The 12,664-nt window shown below is 33.8% G+C and overlaps 1 protein-coding gene across 2 annotated transcripts in view; it reads right to left on the bottom strand.

The window, feature by feature from the left end:
• Positions 1–12,664, bottom strand: part of LOC126777074 (tubulin beta chain-like) — a 37,753-nt gene that overhangs the window by 6,369 nt on the left and 18,720 nt on the right. Inside the window, exon 1 of one of the 2 annotated variants that reach the window (XM_050499948.1) lies at positions 2,448–2,574. The exons of the other annotated variant lie outside the window; for it this stretch is intronic. The gene's annotated coding sequence lies outside the window, so the exon portion shown is untranslated. Of the gene's footprint in view, positions 1–2,447; positions 2,575–12,664 lie in introns of those variants that run through there. 2 annotated transcript variants of the gene reach the window in all.

Below are 12,664 nucleotides of genomic sequence, written 5' to 3'. Positions count from 1 at the left end.
AATAATAAAATCCTGGGACATTTTTAACACACGGCCATCATCTCATCTCAAATTAAGCTTGTACAGAGCTTGTACTATCGAAACCAGACAACTGATATACTACATATACTATTTTTCTTTTGTAAATACATACTTATATAGATAATTACACTCAGACTCAGGACAGACAGACATGTTCATGCACACAAATATCTGTCCTGGGTGAGAATCGAACCCACAACCTTATGCGTGAAAGGCAAGCATCAACCAACCACGCCAACCGGCTCGTCATATATTAATCAAGAACTGTTCGTAGTCCATAATATAGCAGCTATATAAAGAATTTGTAATCTAGGAATTATCATTACATTGTCTGCTATAGGAATATATACAGACAAATATAAAAACAGACATAGAGATAATGGGTTTATCTCAACATATGTTTGTCAGATTCTTCCTGAATCAATATATAATATATTCTGTCTGTGTGTAGCTATGTGTTATGTTTTCCTAATAACTTTAGACTATGGGTAAGTGACCTTTGTCCAGGACAGACTATACGAGTTTTCCTTAAAACGAGCTGAAGATTAAATTCTTGGAATTAACTTTGAATAATATAATAAATGAAATACTTATTAATAAATAAAAACAATGAAAATGAATGAGTAAAAAACAATTTATCTGCGATTACCTTTATTGGTAATTGCAGATAAATTGTTATTTAGTTTCGCATTAGTAACATATCAACGTTAAAGCCCTCTATACAATAAAGCCACTCTGGTGTGAAGAGGACTTAACCCATGATTCCCAGTCCTAGCTTGGGCAAGTACCATTGATTTGTTATGTGCTTAATTTGTGTTTATAATTCAATAAAATTCACAATCGTAAGGGTTGTTGAAATATGGTTCAACCTAGTTCGACCCTCATGTAAGATTGGAAGGGCAGTCTAAGGGCATATTGTACTTGTATCTCCTATATACAGAAAGTATCCCTGACTTGGGTGCAAAATTTCATGATAATAGGTTGTGTAGTTAAGTCGTGAAAGCATAACAAACACGAACTTACTCTTGCATTTATAACATTAGTTAGGATGGACACAACTGTCATGTGTCAATGTCAAGTGTCAACGAAAGCCGTAGTAGTGTCACTAATCCGTTTTAGATTGTGTTTTCCCATCACATAACATTGGCGACATAATCTGTGACATATTAGCACAACTAGAAGCCATTACGCTGAATATTGTATCGCTTTAGAACCAGTTTTTACTAGCAAATTAGTCTTTACATAAAATTAAGCTTTATGAATACGAAATAGGGATGAATATTAATTGGCACAACCCAATTGCGACATATCACGTTCTTAATATTAGCGAAATCCCAAGAGATTAAATTTGGATTAAAGAAACCCGAAGACAGTAAAGGAACTCACGAATTTTTATAAGCATCGTGAGATGTGTGTTCCGAATATATAGCAGAATGACAGCCAATTAAAAAGGCCTATAGTAAGTACCTATCTATCCATATATATATATATTTTCTGTAATATAGCTCATTTAAATACTTAATAGCCTTCTGGAATTAAACTGACTAACTCTTTATACAGAAATACGACTGTGATAAAAGTGAAATGTATGATAATGAGACTCATTAGTAAAATAGACTCATAATTAAATAATCTTGAATCTAATTAAAATACATCTTAACAAATAAAGCCAAACATGTCGTCTGTTTCATCTGTAAGATCAAACTCGAAACTCACCGCAGAAAACGCTCGTGAAATGTCAGAAAGTGATATGCGACATTGACATTATAAATATGACATTACAAGAATACACGCATCAAAATAGTATGTCACCTAAAGTCAGCTGTCAACATTTCACGTGTATCAATAGAATATTCTTAAACAATCACACTGCTGCTGTTTATAATTTGCTTGATATATTTGTATATATTAAGTGTAGTATATAAGTGTATACATGTATAAACAATTGCCAATCGATTGAACGTCATATATGTCATGCAGCGACATATCAGCGAGTTACAACGTGTATAGCATTAAAACCATGGAAGAACATATGTGCCAATTTAGATGGTTCAAATGATATCGGAGTGCTAATCTCGAACAGAAACCAAACGGTTTTATAAATAAATCGTAAATTAGTTTCCACTGCACTCGCCGTTTTATTTATAAATAATTAAGACACATTAATGATTGTATTAATAGTGTTCGGGTGACGTCAAGACACAAAAAACTAATCATGCTAGCTAAATAAATAGATTCGGATACGATAAAGGGTAATTTTGAAAATGGAATAATAATGGAGGACATCGTGACGAATAGAATTATGATAACACATTCAAATATAAAACCACAAGACTGTGAACTACGTGAACAATATTAGCTCAATATATTTAATTGGTTACAATTGCCGCTTATAATTGAACAAAATGTATATCTCCTATACTTACCAGGATTATATAGTTTATTTCCAAGTGGTTGCCTCAAGGCACTGGATGTGTTTTATCAATCAATTTAACGCGGTATCGTTTCGTAACACGTTTACCGTCTGTAGCGTCGAGATCAATACTGACTCATACGAACATAAACAAAACTATTTTTGTTTTTCCTTCAAGATAGCGTGTGGCGATTTTAAATACAATTAACTAATGGTTACCTTTTGGAGATATTATATTAGAGTTTTATAAGGAACTAGTTAACGCTTGGTACGCGTTGCGATGAATTAAATATAATGTTAATGGTTTCATTTGATACGTCTCGCTCGCTACTAATAATACTACTATAAATTCGTCCGGGTTGAACATTTTTTTTTAGTAGATATTTGGTATAATTTTCGCAACGCACACCAAATAATTTTTATAGGGAAAAAAATGATACCTTGGGTTATTGAATCTTTCGTAGGGATCTCGGGTTAAATAGTTTCCGAGTCTATCCATCACAACCTAACATACAAAAAAGCAAATCTGAAAGTCGGATGTACACGAGATGACAACCTCTGGGCCTTTATCTTCCAGGTCAAGAAACAATGACATTAATCAGTGAGGAAGTCCTCAAATAGGAAGGCATCGTGGCTCCACATCCGTGCACAGATTGGCACCAATCACACACAAATGAACCACAAACGTGCGAAGTTTAACTCTAAGATTAAATGGTTTAGAACTTCGTAAAGTACAACCATAGAATCATTCAATGCTTACTAATATTATAAATGGGGTAGTGAGTTTGTTTGTTCCGATCATCATTAAATTCTGCGTACATATTGTCAGGGATATAGAAAAGGACATGGGGTACCTTATCCCCCCACCTACAAAAACTTATACGCGAGCGAAGCAACGAAACTAGTTTTATATATTTAAGACAATAAGGTCAAAGTTGTTCTAATATATGTATGTTTATATATGTATATGTACTCCGAAGGTAAGTAAACATTAGCTTCGATAATGTAAATTTAAATGACCCCTTATGGTAAATGGTCACCATCGCCCAAAGACATTGGCGCTTTAATATTAACCATTCCTTGCATCGCCCATGCGCCACTCACCTTGAGAGCTATAGTGTGCCTTGTGCCTGTATTTACGGAAAGATCTGCAGCTCTATCTAGCCACAAAACCATTAATGTAGAATGAATCAATTTTCGAATACAATCATTTATATTGTGACGTCAATATCATTCTATCAATCAATGAAATCTCATGATGAGAATGACGCTTGAAAGAACGTGCCCAAGGCCCTATATGGCTCATGTGACAAGGGTTGCTTTCCGTCCGGTTGTCACCAATCTCAATACACATTGTCACGTCAGATTCGCCTTGAGTAAAAAAGTATTTATAATAAATTACCCTTATATATAATATTCTTGTACATAATATATTTATTGAAACGATTGTTTTTTTATAGAATAGGAAGGCGGACGAACATATGGGCCACCTGATGGTAAATGGTCACCAACGCCCATAGACATTGGCATTGTAAGAAATGTTAACCATCGCTTACATCACCAATGCGCCACCAACCTTGGGCACTAAAATGTTATGTCCCTTGTGCCTATAATTACACTGGCTCACTGACCCTTCAAACCGGAACACAACAATACCAAGTACTGCTGTTTTGCGGTATAATATCTGATTAGTAGGTACCTACACAGACGAGCTTGCACAAATCTCTACCAGCAGTAATGTACCTTATTGATTTGTTGTATATATATTAAAATCAACGTTTATTAATTATTCTCTTATTTATAAATAACTAGTTTTCGCATATGGCTTCGCATATTGGGGACATATATTAGCTATAAAATAGCCTGTTTCCTTTCTTGGGGTGCAAGCTGGCTTCATACCAAATTTTATCAAAATCGGTTTCAGTAGTTTAGCCGTAATACCGTAACAGACAGAGCTACTTTCGAATTTATAATGTTAGTATAGCTACCCGTCCCGGCTTCGCATCAATAATGGTCTACGTAAAACGTACATATCATATACATAATGTAACTCGTAAATGGTTTACGCGACGCACGTCAATAAAGCTCCCAGTCGACATTTTTCCGACATCTCCAACTCATATCGTCATAATACTTAAACATTTTTATGTGTCATTATACTTTTTATATTTCGAAATATATATATGTATATATATATATATTTCAAAGATTAGGAAATTTTTACAAGTCTCATGAGGTCATGGGCCATGTGAAGTTAGCGTCAGTCATACAATATAATACTAATTATAGTAATATTTTTATCAACCAATTCACCTACTAAATCCAGAAATTTTATATTACAAAAAAAAAAACACGATTTAACTTTAATTTTATATGAACAAAACTACATGAGTAAATTTTATAATTTAGCAAATGAAATTTAAAATACGTACAGGCAATTTTTATAAAACGAGGGTCCCAGAACCCCCTTACTGAGCTATTGTATGACTATTAACAATGAGCTCCATTCTGTAATACAAAGCAGGTTAGGACATGTTTTAACGAGAGCCCTACAGTTAGGAGTTATTATAAATGTACGGACATACTTATACTCAATTCGGTTGTACATGCAGATAACATATAAATTTATGAAATAAATGCAGACACTGCAAAGTAAATATTATTCAAGCTCAATACTACTTTAATAATGATTATGATAAAATAAGAAAACCGCCGAGTTTCTTTCGCCGGTTCTTCTCAGGGCTGGGTGTTTCTTTTCCTAACCGATGGTAGTTTCTAGTTTAACTATCAATAAGCGTATTGCTTCCATGTTGAATAAAGTGTTTTGATATTAATAAAGCATATTAATCTTCAAAAGAATTTATCATAGATGATAAAAATTAATGTGTTTAGTTCGGAATAGTTGATTTTTATACACTATTTTTAGCCTGCGGGTTCATGAGTGAGGCAGATAAAAATATCCTGCGCCCTTTGGATATCAAGCTTTGCACGAAATTTTATCAATGTCGCTTTAATTATATGTTTATATATACGATTATAAGATAATCAGATTGATTTACTTTCGCGTTTATAATATTAGTTCTTAACAATAATTACATCGTATTTAATAAACAAAGAGGAAATTAAATTTAATTAAAAGAGTAAAAATTACATTTCATCTTGAAAATTTCATTTCAATAGCTTGTAAAGCTTTCCTCGTCCAATTTCCTCTTATTCTTCCTTACCTCATCAAATAAAGTAATTCAATAATTTTGCATTACAGAATTATTATTTAAGAATAAAGTATATTTTTACCATTTTATTTAATTTAAATTAAACTAACTATAAGCCCGAATTGCCCTAACATTTTTTTAATTTAATTTAACTTAAAAGTTTAAGACCAAACCTTCTTAATGGGCCATTGAGCAGCTTTTGACATAATGTACAGATTCACGATTTGAAAACTAATATTCGTATTAAAATTACACTACATACACGCGTTCGACGTGTCATGAGATCGATTTTGTCGTTGACACAGATAAAAAATATGTGTTTTTTTTTTTATTACTCGTTCGATATTATCTGTAACTAAATTACAGTTCGTCAAACATGCGACGTCAGTCCGACCGTCGCGTGCGGCAGCGTCGTAATGACGTGGGTCGTAGTACTCAATTCTGACGCTTTGTTCTGCTTTCGAATATTTGACTAGAGCAGATGTTATGTATAAAAAACGCTTATATGTTTTTTCTTGGTTCAAGTTATATATCGAATTTAACTAAAATTTAATGGTTAATCCTAATATAGACACAGTTACTTTCGTATTTATAATATCACTCACCCTTCTAACCGAAACAAAAATAGTATTGCGGTTTGGCGGTATGATATGTAATGATCACTTATCCTTACCTACCCAGTGCAACCTACCCAGACGGCCTTGATGACGGCCAATCTCAACCAAGTAAACTTGTGGAAACTTGACAAGTCCTCCAAAAATGCAACGGATTTCAGTAAAGCTATTCTGTAAGAACAAACTCGTAACTCACCGCAGATAACGGTCGGAAATTTCACTAGGTGAAAAGCGACATTGTTCATAATAATTATATGACGATAGAAAGAAATGTTTTTTTTTTTTATAATTCAAACGTTAACGTGCAAAAATGAGAATTTTTTCTACCGAAACCCGTTCTAATAACATTCTAGTAAAAATAAATGCGTCATCAATATTGTTGTTATTCTCGCTTCATGTTTTAAAGACTGTTATTTTCAGGTGGCAATAACGGAACAGCGCCGATAAGTATCGCTAGCCCCGTTTTGCGGCCATTTTTGAAATATGGCCACTTCCTGTTTATGAAATAACGGTTATTATAAACGCAAACAATATAATTTTAAGTTCAACTATAGCATAGATGGCTGGCTTGAAAAAAGGCCGCAGATCCCGAGGTCCTGGGTTAAAAGTCGGGTCAATAAAAAGTTATGGTTGTTGTCGAAAATTCTCAGTAGCAGCCTGGACTCTGGAAGTAGGAAGTGACACTCCCGTTCTTCGGAAAGGACGTGAAGCCTTTGGGTCTGTGCCCGAAATCTTTCCGGTCGCGTCCGTTTGCTGTATACAAGTCTACTAGATTATGAGTGTGATGGATTAGAGTGTATCTGTGTTTGCGCACACACTTGTGCATTATATGTCCTGTGCAGTTGGTTAATCTCTCTTGAGATTGGTCTCTGTGGATTATATGATTCCTGTATGTTTGTCTGTGCATGTCTTTTCAGGAACTACGCGATCGAAGTTGGGGAAAGAATTATGAGAAAGCTGTAGTATATAATATTAAGATACTTTTTTTGTTCTGTTAGAGTCGGTGCAATTGAAGACAACAGTGGAAGAAGGTGTTATGAAACAAAAACTTTAAGCAATTCTCAGTTTTATATTCTTGAAATGGTATCTTATTCGTGTATATAAGAAACATTATATTTAACTCTTAAAGTTTTAAAACGTGAGAGCTAAAGGTACCATCATGTGTAAAGTGACTTAAGACGTTCATTGATGTAACAAATGCAAGAAGCTTAAGTGTACTTAACGAGCCACCCAAGACCACTATCGTGATATACAACATTGATTGTCGTAATTATAGCATTTAATGAATATACGGATCAAAATAGCGTAATACGGTAAGTGACTTGTTACATAATGGTGTTATAATTTTATCTTATCAGAATCATTGACTGAGTTTTAACATTCAAGGATTAATCTCATTGATCGAGCAATCAGATTCAATTTAAACTTATTGTCAGACCATTGTTGCCAGACGGGTCGTCGATTCGAATCTGATGTATGTAATTTATATAAGATGTTCGGGTTTTAAATTCAATTATTTAACCTATATACATTTATTTCGTTTCATTGTATATGATAGATCTGATGATTAAGTATGTATGTACAATATAGTTAGTTTTATTTAAATAATGTCGTTATTTAACGGGCGTGGTTGGTAGATACTTGTCTTTCATACCGAAGGTTGTGGGTTCAGGACAAACATTTGTGCGCATGAACATGTCTGTTTGTCCTGAGTCTGGGTGTAATTATCTATATGAATATGTATTTACAAAAGAAAACTAGTATATGGAGTAAATCAGTTGTCTAGTTTCCATAGTACAAGCTCCGCTTAGTTTGGGATCAGATGGCCGTGTGTGAATGATGTCCCGGGATATTATTAGTATTATATTTATCTATATACTAATGTTATAAAGAGATTTGATTTTTTGTATGTATGTTTGTAAAAACACACAAAAACTACTAATGCGATTTTAGAAGTTCTTTTATCTACAGGAAGATGTATTATGGGCGAGTTTAGCGCGGCTTTATTTTATTTTCGAATTATTTGAGATATCTACGAAAATTGTAATAATATAACCCATGGTATTCAAAAGAATCCTATGAAATATATACTACGATGGATAACTGTTGATCCGGACGAAGTCAGGGCGGGCCGCTAGTATTGAAAAAATTAAAAGCGTTTCATTTATGACATGAAAGCTTAATTATTTCGCTATTCTTTAGGTAACAGGGAAAAACTTAAATAGTAATGTAGCAATATTAGTTTTAAATCTATGCAAATAAAAAAAACTAACGTGTTTGTCTGTGATTTTAAAAATGTCTCTTTTTAACATAATACGGCTATTTGCGATTTATCTAAACTAAAACTTTTTTTATGCGAATAAGCATCGAAAGCGGACACAAGAAGCCAGACAAGGGTTTAAACACTAAAATGTCACCCTAACATCCGTTTTATTACAAACGTCTAATTAAAACGGGTTCCTAGAACCTGAAAATCGATTAACTACCTAAAAAAGAAAAAACGACTCCTATTACAAACGGATAAGGCTCAAATTCCGATAACGAATTATACATAGGTCAATATATTTTTGTACGCGTAAAAAAATCTAATTACAGTGCTATAAGGTTCAAATTTGTTTACATCTTGTCTGTGGTCAGTGGTCAATACGGGCTTCCCTAATTACGGGTCATAAGTTACCATTAAAAATTCACCTTTAGGTTTAATGAACTAAGATCGATATTTCAATGGGGATGTTCGGATGACGTGTCGGCGACGGAAAGCCTAGACCGACTTCTAGACGGGGTGCCAATTACATATGTATCTGCTGTACGTACAATTTGTTTCAACCTCCCCTATTCTCTTTAAACAGTCTTGTACGATACATGACGATATTGTGAATAATAAATGACGGTCGAAGTCTGACAGTTCGAAGCTCTCCAGTGTCTGGAGTGTAATGTACGATAAGGAAGTATGTTCCAAAAAATATGTAAAAAAAACATATTTGAGTATTTATTTATTGAGTAAATATCAACGAACTCTACCCTTCTTATTGCACGAATCGAGTCATATATAAAATTTTATTCCATTATATTTGGCCGTTCGACTGATATTTGGTAACAAACAAACAAAGATGTATTTATAATATGAGTAAGCTTCTTGTTTTTAAGATTCATAATTTTGCAAAAGTTATTTTTGAAGTGAAAATTTGTATTTTTTTTTAATTCAATAGCGTATTCGAACTGTAACCATTGTTCTCTGTAATAATTCTCCTCCTCTAACTTAACTGTACTAATGGGTATACCTCATATTGATTCACAAGAATAAATACTAGTCCTTCTAATATTTCAAACGGCTAAGTTTGTGAGGATGGACAGATCTTTGTTTATCTTTTACGCAAAAATTACTAAACGGATTTTGATGAAATTTAGAACAGAGATAGCTTATAGGTACTGTTATCAAATAATACTTCCGGTCCTGCATATACGGCTAGTTCGGGTACATCTTGATGATTATTTATAAGTATAGATTAAAACTTCTGTTTAACAATTTAATTAGTAATTTCATAATCAAATAAATAGTTGATTCATATTTGTTTATATTTGGAACATTTTATTATATATTATTCTATTTATTAATGGCGCCTTCTGCTTGTCAGCTTCCGGCGCAATTAATAAATAGTGCTTATTGTTTATTTATATTTTCTCAAATTATGTCGATTAATCAATGCTATAATAATTTTGTTTTATTATGTATAATGTAAGGATTAAGCTACTAGAATCTTATTTTACTGATCTGGCTAGGTTATCTGCTGCTTATCAACTTCCGGTGTAATATATTAATCTTTAATATTTAATGTTACATAATCCTGTATTATTAAATAATAGTTGTCCGTAAATAATCATTAGAATAATTAAGATAAACAATGTTTAATATTATCTTTTAAGTTTGTAAATTTAGTATTAAATTAGGTCAAGATGTTTTTGTATAAATACCGCCAGTTTAAATATATCGGGCATTGGTATTGTAACCGTTGTAACGAGCATTACAAGTGTTTTCTTATATAACGTATCGTCATTTTCGCCGCCACCCTGGTAATCCACCTTCTATAGTACTCCTAGTCAACACGTAGTCCGCCTAGTAGTAGCTAAGCTATTAAGCTATTTTTATTTGTAGGTTATAATAGAGACTGCCTCGGTCTAGTGGCTTGATGTAAGGCCGCAGACCCGGAGGTCCTGGGTTTAATTCCCAGGTCGGGCCAGTAAAAAGTTTTTGGTTTTTCTTAAACTTAAAATTCTCAACAGCAGCCCGGAGTCTGGAAGTTGGAAGTGTCTACACTCCCGTGCCTCGGAAAGCACGTAAAGCCATTGGTCCTGCGCCTGAACTCTTTCCGATCGTGTCGGATTGCCATCCTATCCGATTATGAGAGTTAGGGAATAGAGAGTGCACCTGTGTTTGCGTACACACGTGTGCACTATAATATCTCCTGCATGGTTGGCTAATCTCTCTTGAGATTGGCCGCCGTGGCCGAAATCAGTCTGGAGGACATTATTATTTTTATTTATATAATAGATACGAAATTATAAAATATCAAAAACGGTCTTTTTTCAAAAATGAAGGATTTTCATACGAACTTTCATTCCTTTAAATTACTACCTCAGGGTTTAAATTTAAAAAAATCCTTCTTTAGCGCTGACCTGCAGTTTATAATTCACTCGTACGTAAAATTTTCATTGAGCTAGCCCAAGTGGTTTCGCGCTGATACGTCAGTCAGTTATTCTTGTATATATAAAGATTAAAAATAGCTACTCTGTAATAATAATATGATAAATAAATAGGTTGAATTTTAGTCAAATTATACAGCTAGTTGAGCTTCTCCAGTTCTATCAAGGTATGTATCCCGCGTTTACCATAATAATATTGATTTCGACTGTCCATGGAATGTTTTTCACGACATACAGGCGCCAGAATGATGAACGGTAGACGGCATACGCAGTCATTTCATAAACAATTCACAATTGCCGCCTTTTATCGACTTTATGTTAAACAGATAAAATATTTTTTCATAATTTATTATCTGTTATATAATATAAAAAGACCAAACAAATTAGGAAAAAATATGTTGATAAGTCTACTGGTGGTTGGGCTTTGTGCAAGCTCGTCTGGGTAGGTACCACCCACTCATCAGATATTCTACCGCAAAACAGCAGTTCTTGGTATTCCGATCTGAAGGGTGAGCGAGCCAGCGTAATTACAGGCGCAAGGGACATAACATTTTAGTTCCCAAAGTTGGTGGCGCATTGGCGATGTAAGCGATGGTTAACGTTTCTTACGATGTCAATGTCTATGGGCGTTGGTGACCACTTACCATCAGGTGGCCCATTTGCTCGTCCACCTACCTATACAATAAAAAAAAGTATATACGAGTATATTTGTCTACAGTAACAGCCTGTTAATGTCCCACTGCTGGGCTAAGACCTCCTCTCCCTTTTGAGGAGAAGGTTGTGGAGCTTATTTCACCACGCTGCTCCAATGCGGGTTGGTAGAATACACATGTGGCAGAATTTCAATGAAATTAGACACATGCAGGTTTCCTCACGATGTTTTCCTTCACCGTTAAGTACGAGATGAATTATAATCACAAATTAAGCACATGAAAATACAGTGGTGCTTGCCCGGGTTTGAACCCACGATCATCGTATTCACGCGTTCTAAGCACTGGGCCATCTCGGCTTTTATATTATACATATAAAAGCCGAGATGTATATTTGTCTATATTAGCTATAATAATAAATATTTTTTTTTTATTATTTCACTTTCAACCGGAAGTATAAGTATTGCTGTTTAGCGGTTAAAATATCTGATGAGTGCGAGTTAACTACTCAGAAGGGCTTGCAAAAAGCACCACCTACTTTATCAATAAATGTCCAGTCTGTGTTAAAAATTAATCTTCAATTTGTAAATGTTCTTAGAAAGAGCCCATTTATTAATATAATTTAAGCAACAGAATTCGGTCGAAGTTCTTTCTACAAAAAATAGCATAGTATGTAGAAATACAGCACGATAAAATCTAAATAAAAAGTTGTAAATATTGATTTCTATTAAATAATTATGACGGAAGTCACATGTATCCGCTTTTTAAAGTAAGAATTTTTTAAAGATAGAATTAATAGTCTATCCAATTAACTTATTTTTAGTTGTTGTTTTCCTGTTACAAAAAACGAATGCGAACATTAAAAAGTATAATTATAAACCACTTCCAATCAATTTAAATCAAATATAAATTGCATCTGAGCGGCCATGATGCACGAAAGTGAATACCTTTTTTGGTTGTTCACGGCAATTTGAAAATAGAACACTAACTTTTTCTTATTGCATCGCTGGATGGCCGTTGACATCCGAGTGCATTATTTTCGGCCAGTCTCCC

The sequence above is a fragment of the Nymphalis io genome, chromosome 22 (genome assembly GCF_905147045.1).
Source record: "Nymphalis io chromosome 22, ilAglIoxx1.1, whole genome shotgun sequence".
Taxonomy (NCBI): domain Eukaryota; kingdom Metazoa; phylum Arthropoda; class Insecta; order Lepidoptera; family Nymphalidae; genus Nymphalis; species Nymphalis io.
The sequence above is the reverse complement of the archived record's forward strand: the minus strand, read 5'-3'. Positions and strand labels throughout refer to the sequence as shown.